Below are 25,585 nucleotides of genomic sequence, written 5' to 3'. Positions count from 1 at the left end.
TAAAAACAACCTCTGTGATATTGGACAAGCCATTGAATTTTGTGCCTTGGTATGGAATGGAAATGATTGTACACTATGACTTAGCAAGTCTGTTGTGGTTTCCCATAGTTGTCTTTGCTGTGCTATGAAGGTCCAATCTGATAACTTATGCAAACAAAACCCTTCACAGGCTTTCCCCACACCTGACCCTCATCTCTGTTACTCTCCTAAATCACCTTTATCCCTTTCTCATAATTGTACAAACCCCTAAGTTAGCTACATATTAGGCACGATTTCTCTATTAGTAGCTTCCAACAAAGCACATTTTTCTTGTTAGAATCACTGAGTTTTCCTCTCAGGTTCCTTCCTTTCTCCTTCTAATTACAGCATGAATTCACATTTCCACAATTCCAGAGAGGATTTCTTGCAAGCTAAAAGGTCTTTGCAAGAACTCACGGATCAGGTCCACTTTGGAGAAGGGGAGGGTTATCGCAGTCTGCATGCAGCCTGCAAGTAACTCTTTATTCCTAAGAGAATGTTACAATGATGAGGTTTACCAAATGCTTACTATGTACCAAGCACCACCCCAGGCATTTTGCACACACTCATTCAGTTCTCAGATTACCCGGTGACTATTATCAGCCTCATCTGTAGTTTACAATGAAATCCCAGACACAGGGACGCTCAATCACTTGCCCAAAGTATGGAGCCAGGCAATCAAAGACGCAGTATTAGTCATAGTGATGCTTTCTTTCTTTTTGCTGCACATGGATTCTGAATTTCACAAGAAGGTATCCGGATGCCCCTTTATCGGGATGTGAATACTTTCTCTGGGCTCCCAGCAGCTGGCTGCTGCCCCCTGGAGAGTGACGTTACATCGGAGGGGGGCCAGGAGGCAAAGAGCGAGCCAGCGAGCGAGCGCACAGCCCTAAGCGTGCAGCCTGCAGGCAGGCGCCGGCGGGTCCGAGACGCCAGGCGGTGGCAGGTGGAACCGGGACAGGATCATCGGAACCTGTTGCTGAAACCCAACCAGGACGCTTCGACGCCGCTGGGGCTCTGCCCCGGCGTGGTCTGCAGGTAGGGGCGCGGATCAGACTGGGCTGGGGACCCCAGTGCCCGCGGCTGGCTTGGATGATTCGCATTAGCGATTGGGGAGTGTTATCTTGGATTTTGCGACTTTATTCTTTCCACTTTTCCCAAATCCCTTCCTAATCCCACGGGGCACCCACGGGGCAGTGTCTGTGGACTCACAGTCCAGGAAGGCGACCCTTTGGTCACCAGCGTGACTTTTTGGGGCTTCTATGCCCAGGCTGTCCAGACCACTGATGCCCTTTCCCAGGCTCCTAGCGCTGGGATGGAGCTAGGAACGGGGAGGAGGGAGCCACTTTTATAACCTTAAAGTTCTCCAAAAACCCCTCCATAGCAACCCCACCCCTCCCTTTTTTTTTTTATAACTTTCCTGTTGAGTCTTCTTGAAGTCCATGCCTGATATAGTGAGTTTTCTAAACTTCTGTCTACATTTGTGATGATTTGAGCAATGATCTTTGGGTATCTGAGTGAGGCTGCATCATGTATGCTTTTATTTGCCAGAAAGGCTAAAAAATGTGGTTTTTTACCCAGGTCCAGCACAGAGCCCTCAGTGAAGGCACTTGGAGAGATTATTTTTAGCTCTTTCTCAGGAGAAAGGGTTTCCAGACAACTCCAAGTTTAGCCTGTCATTTACCAAAACTCCAGGCATTTGCCAGAGGTTCAGCCCTTGGTCAAAGATAGCATCTGGTGTGGAAAAACAGGAGTGTTCTCTGCTCTGGGTTATGTTTTTTATTTTTTAAGGCAGAGCTATAAACTAAGAAACAAAGATGCATTTGCTTATCCCTTCTTTTGCCCTCAGCTAGATTGTAGATATTTCAAAAAATTATTTAAAGAGTCAAATCTAAGATGGCATAAGTTATAAGAATATGATAGATTTCTTTTCTGATCGAAGTATTAAAAGTTATTTTAACCATGTGTCTAAATTTCTCTTTCCATTATACATCCAAATCATTTTCAACTGATAATGACCAATGATGGGCAAATTCTGGTTTGCAATGTGTGGACACATTTCTGTTTCCAGCTTCAAGCTTCAACCCTAATTATGTAAACCAAAATAGCTTGTGTAAAATAATCTTAATATTTTAAGTTATGATTGAATTTGCAAAACTGCTGTGAAATGCTCAAGATAGAACCATTACCATGAACAGAGAGTTGAGTGGCAACTGTATGCAGAGTTTGGTTAGCATCTTTCATCTGTTAAAAGCTGCTATCATTTAAGAGAACAGGTCTTCACTGTATCCTGCATTATCATCATTAAAAAGTAGTTATTATAATAACCTAAAATGTAATTTCAATATTGCTTGATGATGCATTAATATGTTATTCATATGTTATCTTCTGCTTTTTTATTAACATAAATATTTTTCTAAAATCCATATCATCCAAAAAGATCTTCCTAATAGCCATTTTTCTTGATGTCCATAGGCATCTTCAGGAAAGTTTGACTCTCAAACATTTTTTTCTTAGTCTATCATCTATCTGTCTATTTTATCTGACATTTTTATTCCTGAGCATTTTATGAATACATTACGAAGAATTTAAAAGTCTGTATTAGAAATTTGTTGTTTTATTTTTATGATTCTTTTAAGCCTTTTATAGCTCCTTTTAAGCACACCAGTATTCTTTTTTTACAGATTCAAAGGCTGTAGAATGTATAGATATAAATTTACTATTAACCAGTGAATGATTTGCTCCTTCAAAAATTGTTTATTGTTCTTGTATTTATTGTTTATTATTATTTATCTGTCTGTGTGACTGTTGATAAAAAAAATTCATGAAAATGCCTCTCTGATAAATATTCATGAATGTTTTCACTGTAGTGCCCTAAAGTGGATATCCAGCTGTAATACAGACGTAAGAATAACTGTTCCCCAAAGCATCATATATTAAAAAATAATCATTTTGTAAAATATTACTTTCCTTATACTGGAGAGGGGAAGTTATTTTAAGTGAATACTTTAAAACTGTTGTACATATTAAAAGAAATATGTTCCTAAAATAGATCTATATAGTCTTATATTAATCTTACCAAGAAGTTCTCCTAAACACATGAATTTTATGCCTGCAATTAGCCTGCTGTTGACAGCTGATTTTTCTTTCTTTCCTAATTACCTTTAGTTTTAAGTTCTCGCTCTGGGGGATCAACTGGCTCTTAACTGAATTTTCCAATTGCCTTGAAACTGAACATTCAGGGTCTAGAAGGTCCCTTACTCTATTGAACCAAAGGCAGATGGAAAGATATTGCCCCAACAATGAGTTGCAATGGTCACCACAACAAACAGCTGTTTTGAATGAGTCTCTTGTCCTTTAAGCACCTTGTGGAATTCTGAGATACCACAGTTACAAAAATGAAGAGAGAAAGTTCTTTTCCCAGTCAGGTTTCTCAGTTGGCTCTGTGCCTGAGGCAAATCATTTAACTTGAGTCTAAATTTCTCAAATATAAATGGATAAGTTAGAATATGCTTTCTAAAATCTTTTCACCCCTCTGGGTTTTCCTGTTGCTATGATAAGAGGGCAAACGATCCAGGGTGAGAAGGCATAGATATCTTGTTTTGCTGCTTGAAAGCAGCCACCCTTAGGCAAGGCCTGAAAATTCTATAAAATCACTATCTGTCTCAACTGGGCAAGAAGGGATGAATGGAGTGGTATAGGTGACTCTGCTGGATGCAGCCTCCGGCACAGCGATGTTCTTTAGGACACCCATCTCTGACAGATCGAAAGTTCTTCTTCTCTCCAGTGGGGAGGAGATGAAAGAAGTGCAGAGAAATTCCTTTCACGTGTTCAAGTGGCTGTTACCAGTCCATGCCTGCGTGCTAAGTTGCTTCAGTCATGTCTGACTCTTTGCGACCCTATGGGCTGGAGCCTGTCAGGCTCCTCTGTCCATGGGATTTTACAAGCAAGAATACGGGAGTGGGTTGCCATTTCCTTCTCCGGGGGATCTTCCTGACCCAGGGATCAAACCCGTGTCTCTTATGTCTCCTGCATTAGCAGCAAGTTGTTTACCACTAGCGCCACCGGGGAAGCCCTACCAGTGCAGCTTCTCCAGTGTGTATCAGGGATCAGGACACAGGATGATCAGAGCCTCAAGCATGGCGTGAATGCCTCTTTGATATTTCACCAACTCTCCCCTCACACACAAAAATTCAAAATGAGTCAGGACAGCACAAAAATCCATCTCCATGCCACACAGACTGAGACTTCAGTTCAGTTCAGTCGCTCAGTCGTGTCCGACTCTTTGCAGTCCCATGAATTGCAGCACGTCAGGCCTCCCTGTCCATCATCAACTCCCAGAGTTTACTCAAACCCATGTCCATCGAGTCGGTGATGCCATCCAACCATCTCGTCCTCTGTCGTCCCCTTCTCCTCCTGCTCCCAATCCCTCCCAGCATCAGGGTCTTTTCCAATGAGTCAACTCTTCGCATGAGGTGGCCAAAGTATTGGAGTTTCAGCCTCAGCATCAGTCCTTCCAATGAACACCCAGGACTGATTTCCTTTAGGATGGACTGGTTGGATCTCCTTGCAGTCCAAGGGACTCTCAAGAATCTTCTCCAACACCACAGTTCAAAAGCATCAATTCTTTGGCACTCAGCTTTCTTTATAGTCCAACTCTCACATCCATACATGACTACTGGAAAACTATAGCCTTGACTAGATGGACCTTTGTTGGCAAAGTAATGTCTCTGTTTTAAATATGCTATCTAGGTTGGTCATAACTTTCCTTCCAAGGAGTAAGCGTCTTTTAATTTCATGACTGCAATCAACATCTGCAATGATTTTGGAGCCCCCAAAAATAAAGTCAGCACTGTTTCCACTGTTTCCCCATCTATTTCCCATGAAGTGATGGGACGAAATGCAATGATCTTAGTTTTCTGAATGTTGAGCTTTAAGCCAACTTTTTCACTCTCCTCCTTCACTTTCATCAAGAGGCTTTCTAGTTCATGTTCACTTTCTGCCATAAGGGTGGTGTCACCAGAATATCTGAGGTTATTGATATTTCTCCCAGCAATCTTGATTCCAGCTTCTGCTTCTTCCAGCCCAGTGTTTCTCATGACATACTCTGCATATGAGTTAAACAAGCAGGGTGACAATATACAGCCTTGACGTACTCCTTTTCTTATTTGGAACCAGTCTGTTGTTCCATGTCCAGTTCTAACTGTTGCTTCCTGACCTGCATACAGGTTTGTCAAGAGTCAGGTCAGGTGGTCTGTTATTCCCATCTTTTTCAGACTTTTCCACAGTCTATTGTGATCCACACAGTCAAAGGCTTTGGCGTAGTCAATAAAGCAGAAATAGATGTTTTTTCTGGAACTCTCTTGCTTTTTCGATGATCCAGCGGATGTTGGCAATTTGATCTCTGGTTCCTCTGCCTTTTCTAAAACCAGCTTGAACATATGGAAGTTCACGGTTCACGTATTGCTGAAGCCTGGCTTGGAGAATTTTGAGCATTACTTTACTAGCCTGTGAGATGAATGCAATTGTGCGGTAGTTTGAACATTCTTTGGCATTGCCTTTCTTAGGGACTGGAATGAAAACTGACCTTTTCCAGTCCTGTGGCCACTGCTGAGTTTTCCAAATTTGCTGGCATATTGAGTGTAGCACTTTCACAGCATCATCTTTCAGGATTTGAAATAGCTCAATTGGAATTCCATCACCTCCACTAGCTTTGTTTGTAGTGATGCTTCCTAAGGCCCACTTGACTTCACATTACAGGATGTCTGGCTCTAGGTGAGTGATCACAACATCGTGATTATCTGGGTCGTGAACATCTTTTTTGTACACTTCTTCTGTGTATTCTTCCCACTTCTTAATATCTTCTGCTTCTGTTAGGTCCATACCATTTCTGTCCTTTATTGAGCCCGTCTTTGCATGAAATGTTCCCTTGGTATCTCTAATTTTCTTGAAGAGATCTCTAGTCTTTCCCATTCTGTTGTTTTCCTCTATTTCTTTGCATTGATCACTGAGGAAGGCTTTCTTATCTCAGGTTGCTATTCTTTGGAACTCTGCATTCAAATGGGAATATCTTTCCTTTTCTCCTCTGCTTTTTGCTTCTCTTCTTTTCACAGCTATTTGTAAGGCCTCCTCAGACAACCATTTTGCTTTTTTGCATTTCTTTTCCATAGGGATGGTCTTGATCCCTGTCTCCTGTACAATGTCACAAATCTCTGTCCATAATTCATCAGGCACTCTATCAGATCTAGTCCCTTAAATCTATTTCTCAGTTCCACTGTATAGTCATAAGAGATTTGATTTAGGTCATACCTGAATGGTATAGTGGTTTTCCCCACTTTCTTCATTTTAAGTCTGAATTTGGCAATAAGGAGTTCATGATCTGAGCCACAGTTACCTCCCGGTCTTGTTTTTGCTGACTGTATAGAGCTTCTCCATCTTTGGCTACAAAGAATATAATCAATCTGATTTCAGTGTTGACCATCTGGTGATGTCCATGTGTAGAGTCTTCTCCTGTGTTGTTGGAAGAGGGTGTTTGCTATGACCAGTGCGTTCTCTTGGCAGAACTCTATTAGCCTTTGCCCTCCTTCATTCTGTACTCCGAGGCCAAATCTGCCTGTTACTCCAGGTGTTTCCTGACTACCTACTTTTGCATTCCAATCCCCTATAATGAAAAGGACATCTTTTTTAGACAGGCCCTATTCCAGTTCCCTGTCAAGCTGGGTGTCCTTCTTTTAACACACCAAACACATTGTATCAGGGGAATCATAACAGCTGCAGAACCCCAATCACTCCACTGCAGTAATTTAAAGAAAGAAAGAAACTACAAACAAAATAACACCTAAAGTGCCAAGAAATTGGTTCTCTCTTAACTTTGTTGCCACTTAAAGTTTAACATGTCTAAATACTACCAATATTTCTTACTTCATTTTCTTTTTGGGCTGTTGAGAGGCCTCATTTAAGTGTCTGCATAAAATCTGGGTTCCACTGAGGCACTTACAGACTAAGGCATCTTCTGCTGGAACTAACGCATCTTTTTCGAGTCTCTCCCAGGAATCTCAATTGACCTTCATTTTCAAAACTCTGAAGGGTCTACCAAGCATATGAGAATATTTTAGTTCTGCTTGTTTTGGAAAACAGTTTCTGAAAGCCAAATGAGATAGTGAGAGCTAATCTTCAGTGAGTTTTGTCAATAAGGAAACAGAGGCTTGGAAATGATTTTGCCCAAAGTAAACATACTGGCTAGACTGAGGAATCGGGATAACGAATTCATGCAGCCTTCAAGTCCATGAGCTTAAATTCAATCCTGCAGGGCCCCCAAGTATATAGTAATAGCACCTTACAATCAAAGTACTTATTTCTGCATATGCCAAGCCTTTCTAAACAAACAAAACTGCATTCTTAGGAAGAAATAAATATTACAGGCTTGATGAAGTTTCTTATAAACCAAAATAGGAAACATTCATTACTTGTGAAACTTTTTCAAATGCTTGTACCTAAGTCCCACCACTGGACATCAATTGATCTGGAGTTGGCTCTGAGTATTTGTATTTTTTATGTCACTTAGAAGTGAAAAGAATCTACATGGTTGCTCTTAAGTGAAAATAATGGGTCTCAACCCACATTGCTGTTTGCAGACATAAATAGAAGAAACTCAAGTATTATCTGGGAAAAGGGATATTTAAAGAAAACAGAGCAAGGGGATAAACATTTTGTGAATTCATTCTCCTTAGAACTCCAGCTAAATCAAATAGTTGTCTATATTAGTTTACTTCCTGTGAACATAAAACTCAATAAGGGGAAATTTCAGATCAAGAAGTTGCTCATGACTTTTAAGATTCTCCTGTTCTTCCGGGAAGAAAACAGCAGGGATCTGTAAGTTTTGCAAACTACTTCCTTTTTCACAGAGCATCATCTCAAACATCCTGTCTCCTTGCAAAACTGAGAGAGCTGTCACCTGAACCCTCCTACTTTCCTTTAAAGTAGGGTATCTTATTTAATGGCTTTTCTCAAAGACTCGAATAAACTGAATTGAACTGAAATAACCTAAATTTTCTAACTTTTCCTTTTCCATTTCATCCCTGTCCCTGCAAGCTTACACAGTGGTACTAAAGTGAAGGTGGGCTCGCTAGGGACGCAGCTTCCTACCCTTAAAAGCAGACTGTATTACATGGTTAACAGGCACTTTCTAGTAGAGTTTATAGCCTCTTGCTTCCTTGGTCCTTTACTCATATCCTCTGGTCGCCTTTCTGGAATTCCTCATCTTCAACAGGTTTGCAAAGTCTTTTTGTCCTTGGATGGCTGCTGATGTCATTAATATCACAGTGCTCCTTCAGTCTTGAAAGTCTTTGGCTAGAATCCTGCTTCTTTGAGGAGATTCATTCTCTTTGTCACCACTTCTTTCACCTTGAAAAGCTACCTTGAGTGATTTCTGACCCAGAGCACTGTTTACACTTCTCCCGCAACTAGCAGCCCTGGGGGTTCACTGAAGACCATGCGGAGCTTGACCAAGTATCCCATCCTGAGCTTGCATTTCATGATATTTTGATTATCCAGGTTTTAGGAACTTCTTCTAATTCAAGTTTTTCTACAGAAGCAGGCCCTCAAAGTTTCTACAGTCTGCAAGCCTGACGAATTCTGAGTCCATGCTTAACACTCATTCTCCTTGTCCTCATGTTCCATTGCCTGGAACATTCCAAACTCAGACCTTCTTACAGCTTTTGGACTTGCCTTCTCCCTACCTGGGAATCTCAAACGTCAGAGTTGCCAGGCAGGAATCAGGTCCAGTATGCTCCTAAGGCTACTTCTCCTCACAGTGTCCTATGGTCTGTGCCTGAGCTACTAAGACCACCTCTGTGCTACTTGAGACCGCCTCTAGTCTGTGGTCACTTGCTTCTGAGCTTCCTTTCCCTAAGGAGAATGTAAACTCCACAAGAGATCAACTTGATGCTTTTACATTAACTCCTGGCTTCGGTGTCTAGAACAATGTGGTGCAAAGTAGAAACTCAGCAAATATTTGCCGAGTGAAAATTTCATTTCCGTTAACCCATCAGATTCTCCTGCTTCCTTTTGCATGTCCAATCAAGATGCTAAAATTTCAGCCTTTAAATCCCATTCTTCCTTTGTGCTTTCTTATCCTCCTTTCCACTTATCCTAGCTTAACTAAAAGGTCAATCTGTACATATTTTTTCATTTCATGTGGCAGAAAAAGTTTTGAAAAAGCCACTTAGTTACCACTGACTGCACTATTTTAATATATGTGGGTTCCATGGTATCTGTGTATGTGGATTTTTAAAAATAATCTGGGCCTAAGCACTAAGAAAGACTAAAATATGGTACAAAATACTACAACATTTACTTTTAAGTAAAGTTAAATCCACCCATTCTATTATTTCATTAGCATATTATAATTTCCACCTTTAAAATATTTTATTTTTAAAATATATGCATATGTAATTTTATATAAGTGCCCAAATTATATTCTGTGGCTTCTAAATTCTTAATTCTTCAGTTTCCTTTTAATTGCCTCTGTCCACTTTTTTCTCCTCTGTTACTGAATCACAGGTAACCCATGTTGGCAATTGAGTTCTATTATTCTAGCTTTTCCTATGCTTTTTATAACCATTCACATGTATACATATGAACACATGCTTGTGTATATACACATGCACAATCTTTTTATTTCCAGTTTTCAAAATTGTATAATTTTTCTTATTCATTAATACTTCCTGAAAAGCCCTTCATTGCAACTGTTCAGTTCAGTCATTCAGTCATGTCTGACTCTTTGCAACCCCATGGACTGCAGCATGCCAGGCTTCCCTGTCCATCACCAACTCTGAGAGCTTGCTCAAACTCATGTCCATCGAGTCGGTGATGCCATCCAACCATATCATCCTCTGTTATCCCTTTCTAGTCCTGCCTTCAATCCTTCCAAGTATCAGGGTTTTTCCGAGTCAGGTCTTTTCCAATGAGTCAGTTCTTTGCATCAGGTGGCTGAAGTATTGGAGCTTCAGTTTCAGCATCAGTCCTTCCAATGAATATTCAGGACTGATTTCTTTCAGGACTGACTGGTTTGATCTCCTTGCAGTCCAAGGGACATTCAAGAGTCTTCTCCAAAACCACAGTTCAAAAGCAATAATTCTTCAGTGCTCAGCCTTCTTTATAGTCCAACTCTCACATCCATACATGACTACTGGAAAAACCATAGCTTTGACTAGACGGACCTTTGTTGGCAAAGTCATGTCTCTGCTTTTTAATATGCTGTCTAGGTTTGTCATAGCTTTTCTTCCAAGGAGCAAGCGTCTTTTAATTTCATGGCTGCAGTCACCATCTGCAGTGATTTTGGAGCCCAAGAAAATAAAGTCTGTCACTCTCTCACTGTTTCCATTGCTTCCCCATCTATTTGCCATGAAGTAAGTGATGGGACTGGATGCCATGATCTTAGCTTTCTGGATGCTGAGTTTTAAGCCAGATTCTTCACTCTCCTCTTTCACTTTCATCCAGAGGCTCTTTAGTTCTTCTTCATTTTTCTGCCGTAAGGCTGGTGTCATCTGCATATCTGAGGTTATTAATATTTCTCCTGGCAATCTTGATTCCAGCTTGTGCTTCCTCCAGCCCAGCATTTCTCATGATGTACTCTGCATAGAAGTTAAATAAGCAAGGTAACAAATACAACCTTGACGTACTCCTTTCCTAATTTGGAACCAGTCTGTTGTTCCATGTCTAGTTCTAACTGTTGCTTCTTGACCTTCATACAGGTTTCTCAGGAGACAGGTACGGTGGTCTGGTATTTCCGTCTCTTGAACAATTTAACAGTTTGCTGTGATCCACACAGTCAATGGCTTTGCTGTAGTTAATGAAGCAGAAGTAGATGTTTTTCTGAAACTCTCTTGCTTTTCCAAAATTCAATGGATGTTGGCAATTTGATCTCTGGTTCCTCTGTCTTTTCTAAATCCAGCTTGAACATCTGGAAATTCTCAGTTCATGTACTATTGAAGCCTCATTTGGAGAATTTTGAGCATTACTTTGCTGGCATGTGAAGTGAGTGCAATTGTGCAATAGTTTAAACATTCTTTGGCATTGCTTTTCTTTGGGATTAGAAGGAAAACTGGCCTTTTCCAGTCCTCTGGCCACTGCTGAGTTTTCCAGATTTGCTGGCATATTGAGTGCAGCACTTTAACAACATCTTCTTTTAGGATTTGAAATAGCTCAACTGAAATTCTATCACCTCCACTAGCTTTGCTCATAGTAATGCCTCCTAATACACACTTGACTTAGCCCTCTAGGATATCTGGCTCTAGGTGAGTAACCACACCATCATGGTTATCTGGGTCATGAAGGTCTTTTTTGTACAGTTCTTCTGTGTATTCTTGCCACCTCTTCATAATATCTTCTACTTCTGTTAGGTCAATGCCATTTCTGTCCTTTATAGTGCCCATCTTTGCATGGAATATTCACTCGGTATTTCCAATTTTCTTGATGAGATCTATTGTCTTTCCCATTCTGTTGTTTTTCTCTATTTCATTGTATTACTCATTTAAGCAGGCTTTCTTTTCTCTCCTTGTCTTTCTCTAGAAGTGTATTCAGTTATTTGTAAGGCCTCCTCATAAAACCACTTTGCCTCTTTGCATTTTTTCCTTGGAGACGGTTTTGGTCACTGCCTCCTATACAATGCTCTGAACCTCCATCCATAGTTCTTCAGGAACCGTGTATACCATATCTAATCCCTTGAATCTATTCATCACCCCTACTGTATAATCATAAGGGATTTGATTTAGGTCATACCTGAATGATCTAGTGGTTTTCCTTACTTTCTTCAATCTAAGCCTGAATTTTTGCCATAAGGAGCTTATGATCTGAGCCACAGTCAGCTCCAGGTCTTGTTTGTGATGAATGTATAGCTCCATGTATTTGCTCCATCTTTGGCTGCAAAAAATATAATCAATCTGATTTTGGTGTTGACCATCTGGCAATGTCCACATGTACAGTCACTGCTTATGTTGTTGGAAAAGGGTATTTGCTGTGATCATTGTGTTCTCTTTACAAAACTGTGTTAGCCTTTGCCCTGCTACATTTTTGTACTCCAAGGCCAACTTGCCTGTTACTCCAGGTATCTCTTGACTTCCTACTTTTGCATTCCAATCCCCTATGATGAAAGCACATCTTTTTTTGGTGTTAGTTTTAGAAGGTCTTATAGGTCCTCACAGAACCATTCAACCTCATCTTCTTTAGCATTAGTATTTGGGACATAGGCTTGGATTACTGTGATGTTGAATGGTCTGCCTTGGAAACAAACTGAGTTCATTTAGTCATTTTTGAGATTGTACCTAAGTACTACATTTAGGAATATTTTGTTGACTATGAGGGTTACTCCATTGCTTCTAAGGGATTCTTGCCCACAGTGGTAGATATAATAATGGTCATCTGAATTAAATTTGCCCGTTCCCACCCATTTTAGGTCATTGATTGCTAAAATATCGATATTCACTCTTGCCATCTCTGCTTGACCACTTCAAATTTACCTTGATTCATGGACCTAACATTCCAGGTTCCTATGCAGTATTGTTCTTTACAGCATCGGAGTTTACTTTCACCACCAGACACATTCACAACTGAGCATTGTTTCTGCTTTGGCCTAGCCTCTTCATTCTTTCTAGAGCTATTTCTCCTCTCTTCCCCAGTACATATTGGACACCTGCTGATCTGGGGTCTCATCTTACAGTGTGGTATCATTTTTGCCTTTTCATTCTGTTCATGGGGTTCTCAAGGCAAGAATACTGAAGTGGTTTGTCATTCCCTTCTCCAGTGGACGACGTTTTATCAGAACTCTCCACCATGACTATAGTTAACAATATTGTTTTATATACTTAAAAGTTTTAAGAGAGTAAATCTTAACTGTTCTCACCACCAAGAAAAATGGTAATTATGTGAGGTAACTAACCCTAATGTGGTAATCATTTGCAATATATATATATATATATATATATATATATATATATATGCACATTGAATTTTTAAGATTTACATAATGCTATATCTTATAAAGCCAGGAAAAAATTAAAAAAAAATTAGCATGGAGACATTTGAACTCAGGCTTAAAGAGAGATTGAACTATATGGAATATTACACTGCTGATTTCCTCTTGAGCTCTTTGGTTTGTATTTCTTTAAAGCATTATTCTGAATTTTAGAGGAAAAAATGTTTTCATTCTGGAGTATTGAGGGAGACCCAATGCTATACTTATATGTAACCTGAACCAGTATTAAGTGGAGGCTAAATTTGGGTGACTAATAAAATTATAAAAATTTTAGATCAAACTAGAAAAACATGAATACAGGGTATCTTTTGCAATCATCAGATTGAAAAAATTTACGAAGGCTATCAGAGCCAAGCACTAGAGCAATGGAAACTCTTATTTAGTTTGATCACTTTGGAAAGTGATGAAAGGGAAAGTGTTAGTCGCTCAGTCGTATCTGACTCTTTGCAGCCCCGTGAACTATATGGACTATAGCCTGCCAGGCTCATCTGTCTGTAGAATTCTCCAGGCAAGAATACTAGAGTGGGTTGCCATTTCCTTCTCCAGAGGGTCTTCCTGACCCAGGGATCAAACCCGGGTCTCCCGCATTCCAGGCAGACCCTTTACGATATGAGCCAGCAGGGAAGCCATCATATTTGGTAAAATTAAAAACAGACATGCTTGATATATGTACATAAGGAGACATGTATGATCTCACTGTCATAGAGTGTTAATGAGAAAATAGAAACAATTTTCTGTAATTAGAAAATGGAAACAAGTCTCTAGAAAATGGAGAAATGCTCATGTGATGAATACTACCACTAAGGACAAAGAACAGCTGTCATGCACTGGTTAAATGGAGAGACTTTGGGAAGATTTGAGCACAGCTCTGTCATAACTTGGGGCTTCCCTGTTGGCTCAAATGATAAAGAATCTGCCTGCTACATGGGAGAGCTGGGTTTGATTCTGCAATCCCCTGGAGAAGGGAATGGCAACTCACTCCAGTGTTCTAGCCTGGAGAATTCCATGGACAGAGGAGCCTGGTGGGCTACATTCCTTGGGGTCACAAAGAGTTGGACAGACTAACACTGTCCTAACTTCAGACAGCTATTTATCCTGTAGCTCTGTAAAATATGGATAACACCTACCTCAAGAGTTCAGTATAGACAAGTTAATCCATGTAATGTGTGTAGAACATTGGCTGTTACACAGAGAAAATTCATTAAAAGTTTTATTATTATTATTCTGAGTCCAAAGAATGAACTAGATCTATCTATATGCACATGGAAGTATCTTGAAAAATGCTACATTGGGTCAAAAAGAAAAATGTTTCAGAATTAAATACTCACTATGATAACTAGAGATCAAGAGTAACCCAAATCCCCACAAATCAATATATTTTACTGCTTGCAAATATCTGTAGGGAGAATGTAAAAATGATTGCCTGAAGCCAAAAAGACAAAGCATTGGGAAGCTTTACTTCATCACATTTTATTTCATTTATAAAAATAGCAGTCTTGCAACAAATAAGATAGATATTAATACTTTTCAATATGTAAGTCTTGTCTATAATATTATGACCTTTATATTGATCCTTAAAATGTTTCAAAAAATAAAAAGTTAAAAATATAGTAAAAATTTAAAGTTGAAAAGTCAGAAAAATGTGGGAAAAGTTTTCTAAAAATGTAAAAATAATTAAAATATTATTTGATAAAGGTCTCATTTAAATCAATAAGACAAACACTAAGATTGAATTCGTATATTAATGGACAAGTATCATGCAAAAGCAGTTACAAAATGGAAAAATATATATAAATGGCTTAAAATATTTATAAAGATTCTGTCATTTTAATAACAACTTTAAAAATGTTGAAGCAAAAATATAGTTTTGTTGATCTCTAACAACTAATGTCACTGATTCAATGGACATGAGTTTGAGCAAACTCCAGGAGATAGAAAAGGACAGGGAAGACTGGCATGCTGCAGTCCATGGGGTCACAGAGTCAGACATAACTGAGTGACTGAACAGCAATAGCTTATAACTAAATTTTTTAAAAATGGCCCTATCACTTCATGGGAAATAGATGGGGAAACAGTGGAAACAGTGTCAGAATTTATTTTGGGGGGCTCCAAAATCACTGCAGATGATGATTGCAGCCATGAAATTAAAAGACTCTTACTCCTTGGAAGGAAAGTTATGACCAACCTGGATAGCATATTTAGAAGCAGAGCCGTTACTTTGCCAAAAAAGGTCCATCTAGTCAAGGCTATGATTTTTCCAGTAGTCATGTATGGATGTGAGAGTTGGACGGTGAAAAAAGCTGAGCGCCAAAGAATTGATGCTTTTGAACTGTGGTGTTGGAGAAGACTCTTGAGAGTCCCTTGGACTGCAAGGGGATCCAACCAGTCCATCCTAAAGGAGATCAGTCCTGGGTGTTCATTGGAAGGACTGATGCTGAAGCTGAAACTCCAATACTTTGGCCACCGGATGCAAAGAGCTGACTCATTGGAAAAGACCCTGATGGTGGGAGGGATTGGGGGCAGGAGGAGAAGGGGAAGACAGAGGATGAGATGGCTGGATGGCATCACCGACTCGATGGACATGGGTTTGAGTAAACTCCGGGAGTTGGTGATGGACAGGGAGGCCTGGCTTCCTGCGATTCATGGCGTCGCAGAGTTGGACACAACTGAGCAATTGAACTAAATTAAACTGAACTGATATTAGTGAAACAATCACTGTATATGTTATGATTGTGGCACTGTAAAGTTTTAGGTAATCTCAAAATAATTTAGTATAGATATAAAATAGTATTTAGTCATCAGAAAAACTTTTGAAATGCAGCTTTAATATAAAATCATTTATTTCATTATTAGTAAATCAAAAATGCTGAATAAAAACCCCATAAGCAATAATGTTTGGTTATGTTTAGCATCCATTGCCCTTAGGATGTGTGTGTGCTAAGTTGCTCCAGTCATGTCCGACTCTTTGTGACCCCATGGACTGTAGCCCATCAGGCTCCTCTGTCCATGGGGATTTTCCAGGCAAGAATATTGGAGTAGGTTGCCGTGCCCTCCTCCAGGGAATCTTCCCAACCCAGTGATTGAACCTGTGTCTCTTAGGCCTCCTGCACTGGCAGGCAGGTTCTTTACCACTAGTGACACCTGGGAAACCCCTGCCTTAGGGTAACCACCTAAGTTTTTGTTATAGCCTAGGTGCTTTTTGATTTGACCCGTATCTGTTTATTATGTGGAGCTTCCCTTGCATGATGCTCTCTCTCCACCTCTAGGCTTTAGCCAAAGTAAACTTCTGCCAGGGTCTCTTCCCTCTCAGTTTTGGTGAATATTGAATTCTGTAATTCTCACTGACCTCCCCCCGCCCAAGTGCCTATCCTCTGCCTCAATATGACTTACTCTTGACTTAATTTTTTCCTGCCCCCGACAGGAGGCCTGTCCAGTCCAGATTAGGAAGGTCTCCCTGATTTGCTTGCCTTAGAGCTCAGGGTCCACACTCTTACTAGTCATCATCCTTGTATTATAGTTAATTGACTACTGTTTGTCTTTTATGCAGGACTATTAGCTTTTTGAAGGCTGGTAAGTCTGAGTATTGTGTTTAGTTAATAGCAGAACATACTGAATGAATGCATGAATTAATGTATGAATGAATGAATAAAAATAATAGAAAAAATATGCTGACATGTTAATAGTTGGGGTTCTATAAGGTTTTACACTTTACAATAATTTCCTTTCTGCCCACTTGAGTTTGGAGCCTTTTAGACATAGATGCAGAAGTTTAAGTCATGGAGACTTAAAATAATAGCTTTATACCCCTCTACACTGTTGGTGTGATTGTAAATTGGTGAAGCAACATGAAAAACAGTATGGAGGTTCCTTAAAAAGCTGAGAATGGAGATACTACCATATGATCCGGCAATCCCACTCTGGAGCACGTGTCTGGAAAAGATGAAAGCTCTAATTTGAAAAGATGCATATGCCTCAGTGTTCATGGCAACACTCTTTACAATAGCCAAGACACGGGAGCAACCTAAGTGTCTATTAACAGCTGGTTTAAAAATATTTGGTGTGTATGTACAATAGAATACTATTAGACTTAACAAAGTGAAATGTTGCCATCTGCAGGAAAATGGATGGACCTAGAGAATATCATATTAAGTGAAGTAAGTCAGACAGAGGTAAATATTATATGATATCACTTATGTGGAAACTAAAAACTAATACCAACGAACTTATTTACAAATAGAAACAGACTCACAGATAGTGAAAACAATATTATGGTTACCAAAGGGGAAAGGGTGAGGGGAGGGATAAATTATTAATAGATACACATTACAGGGCTTCCCTGCTGGCTCAGAGGGTAAAGCGTCTGCCTACAGTGCGGGAGACCAGGGTTCGATCCCTGGGACAGGAAGATTCCCTGGAAAAGGAAATGTCAACCCACTCCAGTACACTTGCCTGGAAAATCCCATGGACGGAGAAGCCTGGTAGGCTACAGTCCCTGGGGTCGCAAAGAATCAGACATGACTGAGCAACTTCACTTTCTGTGTACTACCATATATAAAATAGATAAATAAGAACCTACTGTATAACACAGGGAACTATATTCAACATCTTACAATAGCCTATGATGAAGAAGAATCTAAAAAAGAATATTTACATCTATTTATCTGAACTTGATATTTTTTTTTTTAGCTGTGCCACATGGCTTGTGGGTTCTTAGTTCCCTAAGCAGGAATAAAACTTGCACCCTCGGCAGTGAAAGCAAGGAGGCCTAACCACTGGACTGCCAGGAAATTCCCTCCATCTACCTATTTGAATCACTTTTCATGTATACCTGAAACTAACACAATATTGTAAGTCAGCTATATTTCAATTAAAAAAACAGCTTTATTACTGATAAAACTGCTGTTTGAGAATGTGATGAGACTGTGGGCAAAGGAATTTCCTCTAAAAGTTGTTCCTAAATTGGACAGTTTTCCACTTAATTCCTCAAATACAGGGAAACAACCCAGTTCATACAATTATTATGAATACAGATCATAAAATCCTTATAGGCAGCAAGTTCCAAAAGAGTAATAGAAAGGACAGATTCTTTAGTTTTTTTTTCTCCCAGACTCCGTAAGTCTTATCAGAGGAGTGACTAAAGACTCAGAAGGCTTATCTGAGAAAATTTCTTTCAATACGGAAACGTTTCAGGAGGAGGAGATTCTACCTCTAGTGGTACTAATTTGGGTTTTCCATTTTTGTTTATATTTTCTGTATTTTCTAATTATCATGCACTCTTTTTAATTGGGAAAAATAATTTTTGAAACGTAAATTGCAATAGTAATTTTCCTTTGCTACTTATTATCTCACAAGTGTTAGTTGAGGCAATCTGCAATACATCTATATTCATGTGAAAGATCTCATGTGAGAGAATGAAAGAAGTACCTAATGGAAAAAATAAATTTCTTGAGAATTATCTAAAAGAAAAATATACATATTAATGATATACAACTGCACAAGCCTCTTGTGTGAGAAAATTATGTTTTAAATGAAGTGATTGGTGGCAAGAAATATGACTACTGAGGCTTTCTTTATAGTCCTTTGGTAATGTGACCAAAATTTTTTCCCTTATCTCCTTTTCAAATAAGTTCACACTATTTTTCCACTTGTGATCGGTAATCTTGAGTTTCATTGAAGCTAACATGAACTTTTAGAGCTAGAAAGAACATTAGACATAATTTTTATTCTCTTCTTAATTTTATAGATTATCAAACTATAATGTATAAATATCAAACTAAAATGTATAAATATCAAGCCACATAACTTAGGGACAGCCAAGATGAGGTGTCACATTTCCTATCCTCTTACTTGATATCTTTTCTGCTAGAGCATACTGCCATCCACCACAAGGTCACAACTTTTGAGGATCTTATAAAGAAAAATAGCAATACACCTTCCAACAAAGAAAAGGAAAACATTCCCACTCCTCTGAAAACTTTGTGAGTAAAGCATTAAGGAGTACTACTAGGTCAACTAACCTGTTCTCTGTGGAACACGTTATTAAAATTGAAAGTACTTATCTCATATTCAAATACTTTAAAACCTAGCCTTTAAGCTTATGTTTAATAGTTTTAGTGCTCTGTTAACACAACATAATTGGGTTGTTTACTCTATAAGTAAATAACAAGGATAACAGTGTTTGCGAAAGTGTTTGAGCTTAGAGCTTGTCTTCTTAAAATTATTATTTGGAAACAAGAGCCAAGATACATTTAATTAGATGGAATTTGATAGTTTCAAGGTTGAGTTGTTTCTTTGATTAGCCTTTTGTTATATCTTTATGTCTTCATAAAGGACATGTGTGTGTTCCAGTGCATTCAGTATGTGCTAATTTTAATATAGCTTGCTAGGATATTGTGCAATAAGACTTTTGAGAGTGGTTATTTTGGTAAATATGGGCAAAAGGACCTAGGAAGCTATCATTTAGCTAAAGCTGTAGAACATAGACTACCATGGATCGATCTGCAGAATGTTATTTGCTGTTTATTTTAAAGAGGGGAAATGTTTAATAGGAGAATTTTTTAAACTATAACAATTGTAGCCTTGAACATTATAGTATTTGATAACTAAGATTTACCTTACAAAGTGTGATCCACAAACTATGTTCTCTTGGGTTCATTAGTTCATGTTTATATCAAGAATTCCAAATATCAGTTATTAGACCTTGCAGATTTTATATTAGCTGAAGAGAATGCTAGCCTTTGAGGTGAAATAGATACAAGCTCAGTTTAGAATAAACCTATAGTCACACATACTTAATGGCCTTTATCTGAATATCAAAAAGTTAGGGGGAAGCCTTCCACATTTCTAGTTTATTTTTAGAAATTTATTTTTAATTGGAGGATAATTATTTTACAGTATTGTGTTCATTTCTATCATATATCAACATGAATCAAATTCCCACTGGCTATCTGTTTTACATATGGTATTGTATATGTTTTAATGCTACTCTCTCAGTTTCTCCCACCCTCTCCTTCACCCACTGTGTCCACAATTCTATTCTCGATAGGAGCAATTATTTTATAGACATATAATTAAAACTGTTCTCACATTAGCATCTCCTTAGCTGGAAAACCAGTACCATGGTGAATTTTCTTTGACTGTCTATGCAAGACATTTATGTAAACAGAGAAGAGAAAACTGATAATAGTAATACAAATAAAAGGAAAATCTTATCAGTAAAGGTTGACCAAGTGTGAATACAGTAATTGCAGAAGAAACAATTTGATATCATCAGTGATAAATCTCATGCCCACAGGTCAAGTTACAAGAAAAGGGATTTAAATAGAGCACTATTTCCAATTGAAATGCATTATTCACCTGTACTAGAGTTATCTAAGATGAAATAACAAGTTTTCTTCTTCTTCACACATCTTTCCCATGTAGTGTGTTATTTTCGCACATCAAATATGAAATTTAACCCTAGGTTGGTGGCGCAGGGGTAAACAATCTGCCTGTCAATGCAAAAGATACAGGAGACACAGGTTCGATCCCTGGGTTGGGAAGATCCCCTGGAGAAGGAAATGAAAGCCACTCCAGTATTCTTGCCTGGAAAATCCCATGGACACAGAAACCTGGGGGGCTACAGTCCATGGGGTCGCAAAGGGTCAGACACAACTGGCCATGTATGCAACGCCAAACACATTCTTCCATTTAGGAAGACTGGTTAATTTAACTTTTTATTAGCTTTTATTGGAGTATAGTAACTACAATGTTGGGTTACTTTCTGCTGTACCGCAAAGTGAATCAGATATGGACTCATATGGATCCCCTCTTTTTCCTATTTCCTTCCCCTTTCGGTCACCACAGAGCACTGAGGAGACTTGCCTGTGCCATACAGTAGGTTCTCATTAGTTATATATTTTGTACATGACTGCAGCCATGAAATTAAAAGAAGCTTGCATCTTAGAAGAAAAGCTATGGCAAACCTAGACAGTCTGTTAAAAAGCAGAGACATCACTTTTCCAGTAAAGGTCCATCTAGTCAAAGCTATGGTTTTTCCAGTGGTCAAGTACAGATATGATGGCTGGAGCATAAAGAGAGCTGAGTGCTGAAGAACTGATGCTTTTGAATTGTAGTGCTGGAAAGGACTCTGGAGAGTCCCTTGTACTGCAAGGAGATCAAAACAGTCAGTCCTAAAGGAAATCAACCCTGAATATTCATTGGAAGGACTGATGCTGAAGTTCTAATACTTTGACCTCTTGACGAGGAGAGCTGACTTATTGGAAAAGACCCTGATGCTGGGAAAGATTGTAGGCAAAAAGAGAAGGGGGTGGCAGAGGATGAGACGGTTAGATAGTATCACCAACTCAATGGACATGAATCTGAGCAAACTCCAGGAGACAGTGAAGGACAGGGAAGCCTGGTGTGCTGCAGTCCATGGGGTCACAAAGAGTTGGACATGACTTAGCAGCCGAACAACAACAACAAATCAGTATCATATATATCAATTTTAATCTCCCAATTCAGCTCACCCACCCCTGTCCCTCTTGGCGTCCATATGTTTGTTCTCTACATCTGTGTCTGTATTTCTGCTTTGTGAATAAGATCATCTATACCATTGTTCTAGATCCCACCTTTACACATTTTACACAACTTGTTTGTACGTGTGTTAGTCGCTCAGTCATGTCTGACTCTGCGATTCCATGGACTGTAGCTCACCAGGCTCCTCTGCCCATGGAGTTTTCCAGACAGTAACACTGGAGTGGGCTGCCGTTCCCTTCTCCAGGGGATCTTCCCAGTGCAGGGATTGTTCCTGGGTCTCCTACATTGCAGACAGATGCCTTACCTATGAGCCACCTGGGAAGTTAGATCCCGCATTATACATGGCTTAATTTATGATATTTGCTTTTCTCTTTCATACTTAACTCTGTATGACAGTCTCTAGGTCCATCCACGTCTATACAAATGGCACGATTTTGTTAGGAAGGCTGGTTTATTTTTAAAACATTATCTAGGCTATATCCAGAGTAGCCAGGTTAAGGGTTCTGTATGTAAGTCTGAGCCTCCAAACTGTATAGACCAACAAGAACAGATAATGTCACACAGTATACTATTGCCATTAGCCAGAAGACAGAGACTGCTCCAAAGTTATCTGCAAGCAGAAAGCAACAATAAAGACACTGATTTACAGTAGAGATGTTTTTCAAGGTGTCCCCCTCAACCCCTTGTGGAGAGCAAAGTGGATCTAGGGGAGATGGGGGAAAACAGCATGGAAAAGAGAACTGGAAAACAGGGAGCCAAAGATTGTATTAATATTCTCTCCAGAAAGAGAAATACTAGGAGCAGAAATACTGAAATTGTATTCTTTAATGTCTATCAGAATAGTTTTTTAGTTTTAAGTGTATGAGTTTTACACATATTTTCTTAATTGTATTCTGATGTATTTTATTTTTGATTCATTTAAAATCAAGCAATTTTAAAATTTTTACTTTCTACTTTTCTGTCTCTAGTATATAGAAATATGATTGACATGTGTAAATTGACCTTCTATTCTAAGATTTGCTTAGTTATTATTTATGATGACTTTTCATAGATATGGGATTTTCTATGTACACAATCATGCCTTTATGTGAATAGTTTCAGTCCTCCTGAGCTGTTTGTCTTTTATATAATTGCTACACCTCGAGTATGACATTAAAGCAGTGTAAATGCATAGTTATCTATTCCTTATCTATAGGTACAGTTTTCAGTGATTTTACCAAAACTATGATAGCAAGTGTGTGGTTTGCATAGATGTTTGTTATCAGGTAGAGGTAATTCTCTTATATTCCTAGCTTTAAAAATCATAAGTAGTGGTAAATACCATATTTATATATTGAATCCACATTCATGGATTTGAAAACTCAATTTTGAGGTTTTTAACTCGCTTCAAATTGATTTGCAGATGCAGTATAATCCAAACACATCTCTGCATTTTAAAGAAAATGGTAAGATGTTAATCTATAAGGAAAAACAAAGAACATAGAAGAGACAAACTCTTGCAAAGTGAACAAATTTGGAGGATTTAGACTACTTAATTTCAAGATTTATTGTAGAGCTACAGTAATTAAGATAGTGTTATTAGTTTAAGCATAGACATATAGATCAATAGAACAATAACAGAGAAATAGACCCACACTCATTTGGTAAATTTATTTAAGAAAAATTATCCAATGTAATTCAATCAAAAAAGGATAATATTTTCAATAAATTATACTGAAACAACTGGATATCTCCATAAAATTTTTTTTTCTAGACCCTTACCTCACATCACAAACAAAAGATGAACCAAAATTGAGCACAAGCATAATATGAGCTAAAACTATACAATTTCCATTAAAAAAGTAGAAGAAAATCTTTTCAAACTTGTGTAGGTAAAGATTTCCTAAATGTGGCAGAAGAACAACAAACCATTAAAAAAAGATATCATTAACTATCAAAATCAAAGAAAAAAACTTACACTCTTTAAGAGACACAATCAGAAAAACAAAGACAATCCACAAACTAGGAGAAAATACTGTAACAGAAAATGTAACTTACAAAGGGCTTATATCAGAATATGGAAACAATTTTCATAACTCAAGAATACCAGGGGATTCCTTGGTGGTCCAGTGGGTTAAACATCTGCCTGTCAGTGCTGAGGATATGGTTTCGATCCCCGGTCCAGGAGGATTCTGCATGCCTCGGGGCAACTAAGCCCGTGCCCCCCCAACTGCTGAGCCTGCCCTCCAGAGCCTGACCTCCACAAGAGGATCTACAACAGCGAGTGAGCACGCCACAGCTGCGGAGGAGCTCTAGCTCACCACAATTAGAGGAAGGCCAGAGGTCGAGCCCAGGTCTCCCACATTGCAGTTTTGGGGAAGCCACACTTCACCCCACGGCACTGAGAAATAGGATATTTACATTATCTTGGAGTGTTTCCCACCATATACTTTTAAGAGGAAAGGGGAAAAAGCTCCACATTGGAGAAACCTGGCAAATGAAGGTCAGCCTCCTCTGTGATAGTACAAATCCTAGTGTGTGCTTTCTTATATGATGCCCTCCTCAAAAGTGCTTCTGTGGTACTTCCGCCAAAAATGCAGAATGTGAATCTACTCCTGAGGCGACACTAGACAATGCGGTGACATCCTATAATACTTTTCAGGAAGTCAAGGTTATGAAAGATAGGAGGGGAGGATGGAAATACGTAACCAGAGAAAGATTTCTTTGGTTCTAAAGGACAGTGTCGGAAGGTGGTAATATTTGCGTAAGACCTATGAGACAGTGCTTTTATCAATGATAATTTCCTGATTTCCATCACTGTTTTGCAGCTGTGAAAGAGATCAAAGTTTTTAGGGGTTTAAGGGGACTTAGTATCTTACTGCTACAGAGTTCAGAAAATACTACACATACATAGAAAAATCATAGAATAAATATGGCAAAATGTCAGCAATTGGGGAATCTGAGTGAAAACTATATGGAAGTTATTTGTATTATTGTTGTAACTGTCCTGTAATTCTGGAATTCTTACAAATAAAATGTTTAAAATTTTTAAATTTTGAAAATGTAACTCTATAGTTAAGAAGAGTCTGGTTCTAGAATGTCAGTCTGGCTGGAACACTGGTGTTACATGTGCCCTGTCTTCTGGAATCTGGCTTTTGGTGACAGTCTAGCAACCTGACTGGTTTTCTAAAGTATCCATGGCTAGTTAGAGAATAATCTCTTCTAAGGACTTCCCTGGTGGTCCAGTGGTTAAGAATTCGCCTTCCAATGCAGGTGACATGGGTTCAATCCCTGGTAAGGAAACTAATGCCCACATGCCACTGGGAAACTAAGTGTGCCTGTGTGCCACAACTAAGACCCGATGCCTCCAAAAATAGACAAAAAAAAAAAAAAAGAATAGTCACCTCTTTGTCAACCTGTGAACAAGCTTAGGGAAAATAACATTTCTGGACTGTTAATGATTTATTTTGAATTATTTCACTAAGTTTTTTTTAATTTAGAGTTTCATCTGTTTTTGTTTTTTTTTTTATAAAGATTATCTCTGCTATGGAATTAAACCAAATTGGAGTTCCAGAACTGGTTAATTAGCATATATAGCTGTCTTCCTGCAATGTGGGTCAAAGAGTGCTGCCATCGTGACCTGGTGTCCCAATAGTAGATTGTGTCTTTAGACATGTGGGTTTTCTTCTATCATCTTAATTGTTAAAGCCAATTTGTGCTCTCTGGTCCTATGGTAGTGGTCTTATGTGCACTTAATGATCAGAAGAAGAGATGATGGCTAGGTTGCTGGCTGGTGAAAGAACTTACAGTGGGAAATGTGTTCCTTATGTGTTTCTATGTTCCTTATCTTGTTTTATGGCAGTGAGCAGTGTCATAAAGAGTTCTAGTGTGATCTAAGGTTTTTCTTAAGTATGTTTGGTTAGAATGCAGTTGCCAGAATAATTTAGGGAAAATGTTGAGTGGAATTTCTGGGAAAGGAAAGCTTGACTTATATATGATAAAAACTTGGATGAGGTCTTGGCAGCATGCAATATT

General features: G+C 38.7%; 1 protein-coding gene across 1 annotated transcript in view; it reads left to right on the top strand.

Moving 5' to 3' along the window:
* Nucleotides 1–886: 886 nt before the first annotated feature.
* NPFFR2 (neuropeptide FF receptor 2) overlaps nt 887–25,585 on the top strand; it is a 75,621-nt gene continuing 50,922 nt past the window's right edge. Inside the window, exon 1 of the mRNA XM_043906517.1 lies at nt 887–1,056. The gene's annotated coding sequence lies outside the window, so the exon portion shown is untranslated. The remainder of the gene's footprint in view (nt 1,057–25,585) is intronic.

The sequence above is a fragment of the Cervus elaphus genome, chromosome 6, assembly GCF_910594005.1.
Source record: "Cervus elaphus chromosome 6, mCerEla1.1, whole genome shotgun sequence".
NCBI lineage: Eukaryota > Metazoa > Chordata > Mammalia > Artiodactyla > Cervidae > Cervus > Cervus elaphus.
The sequence above is the reverse complement of the archived record's forward strand: the minus strand, read 5'-3'. Positions and strand labels throughout refer to the sequence as shown.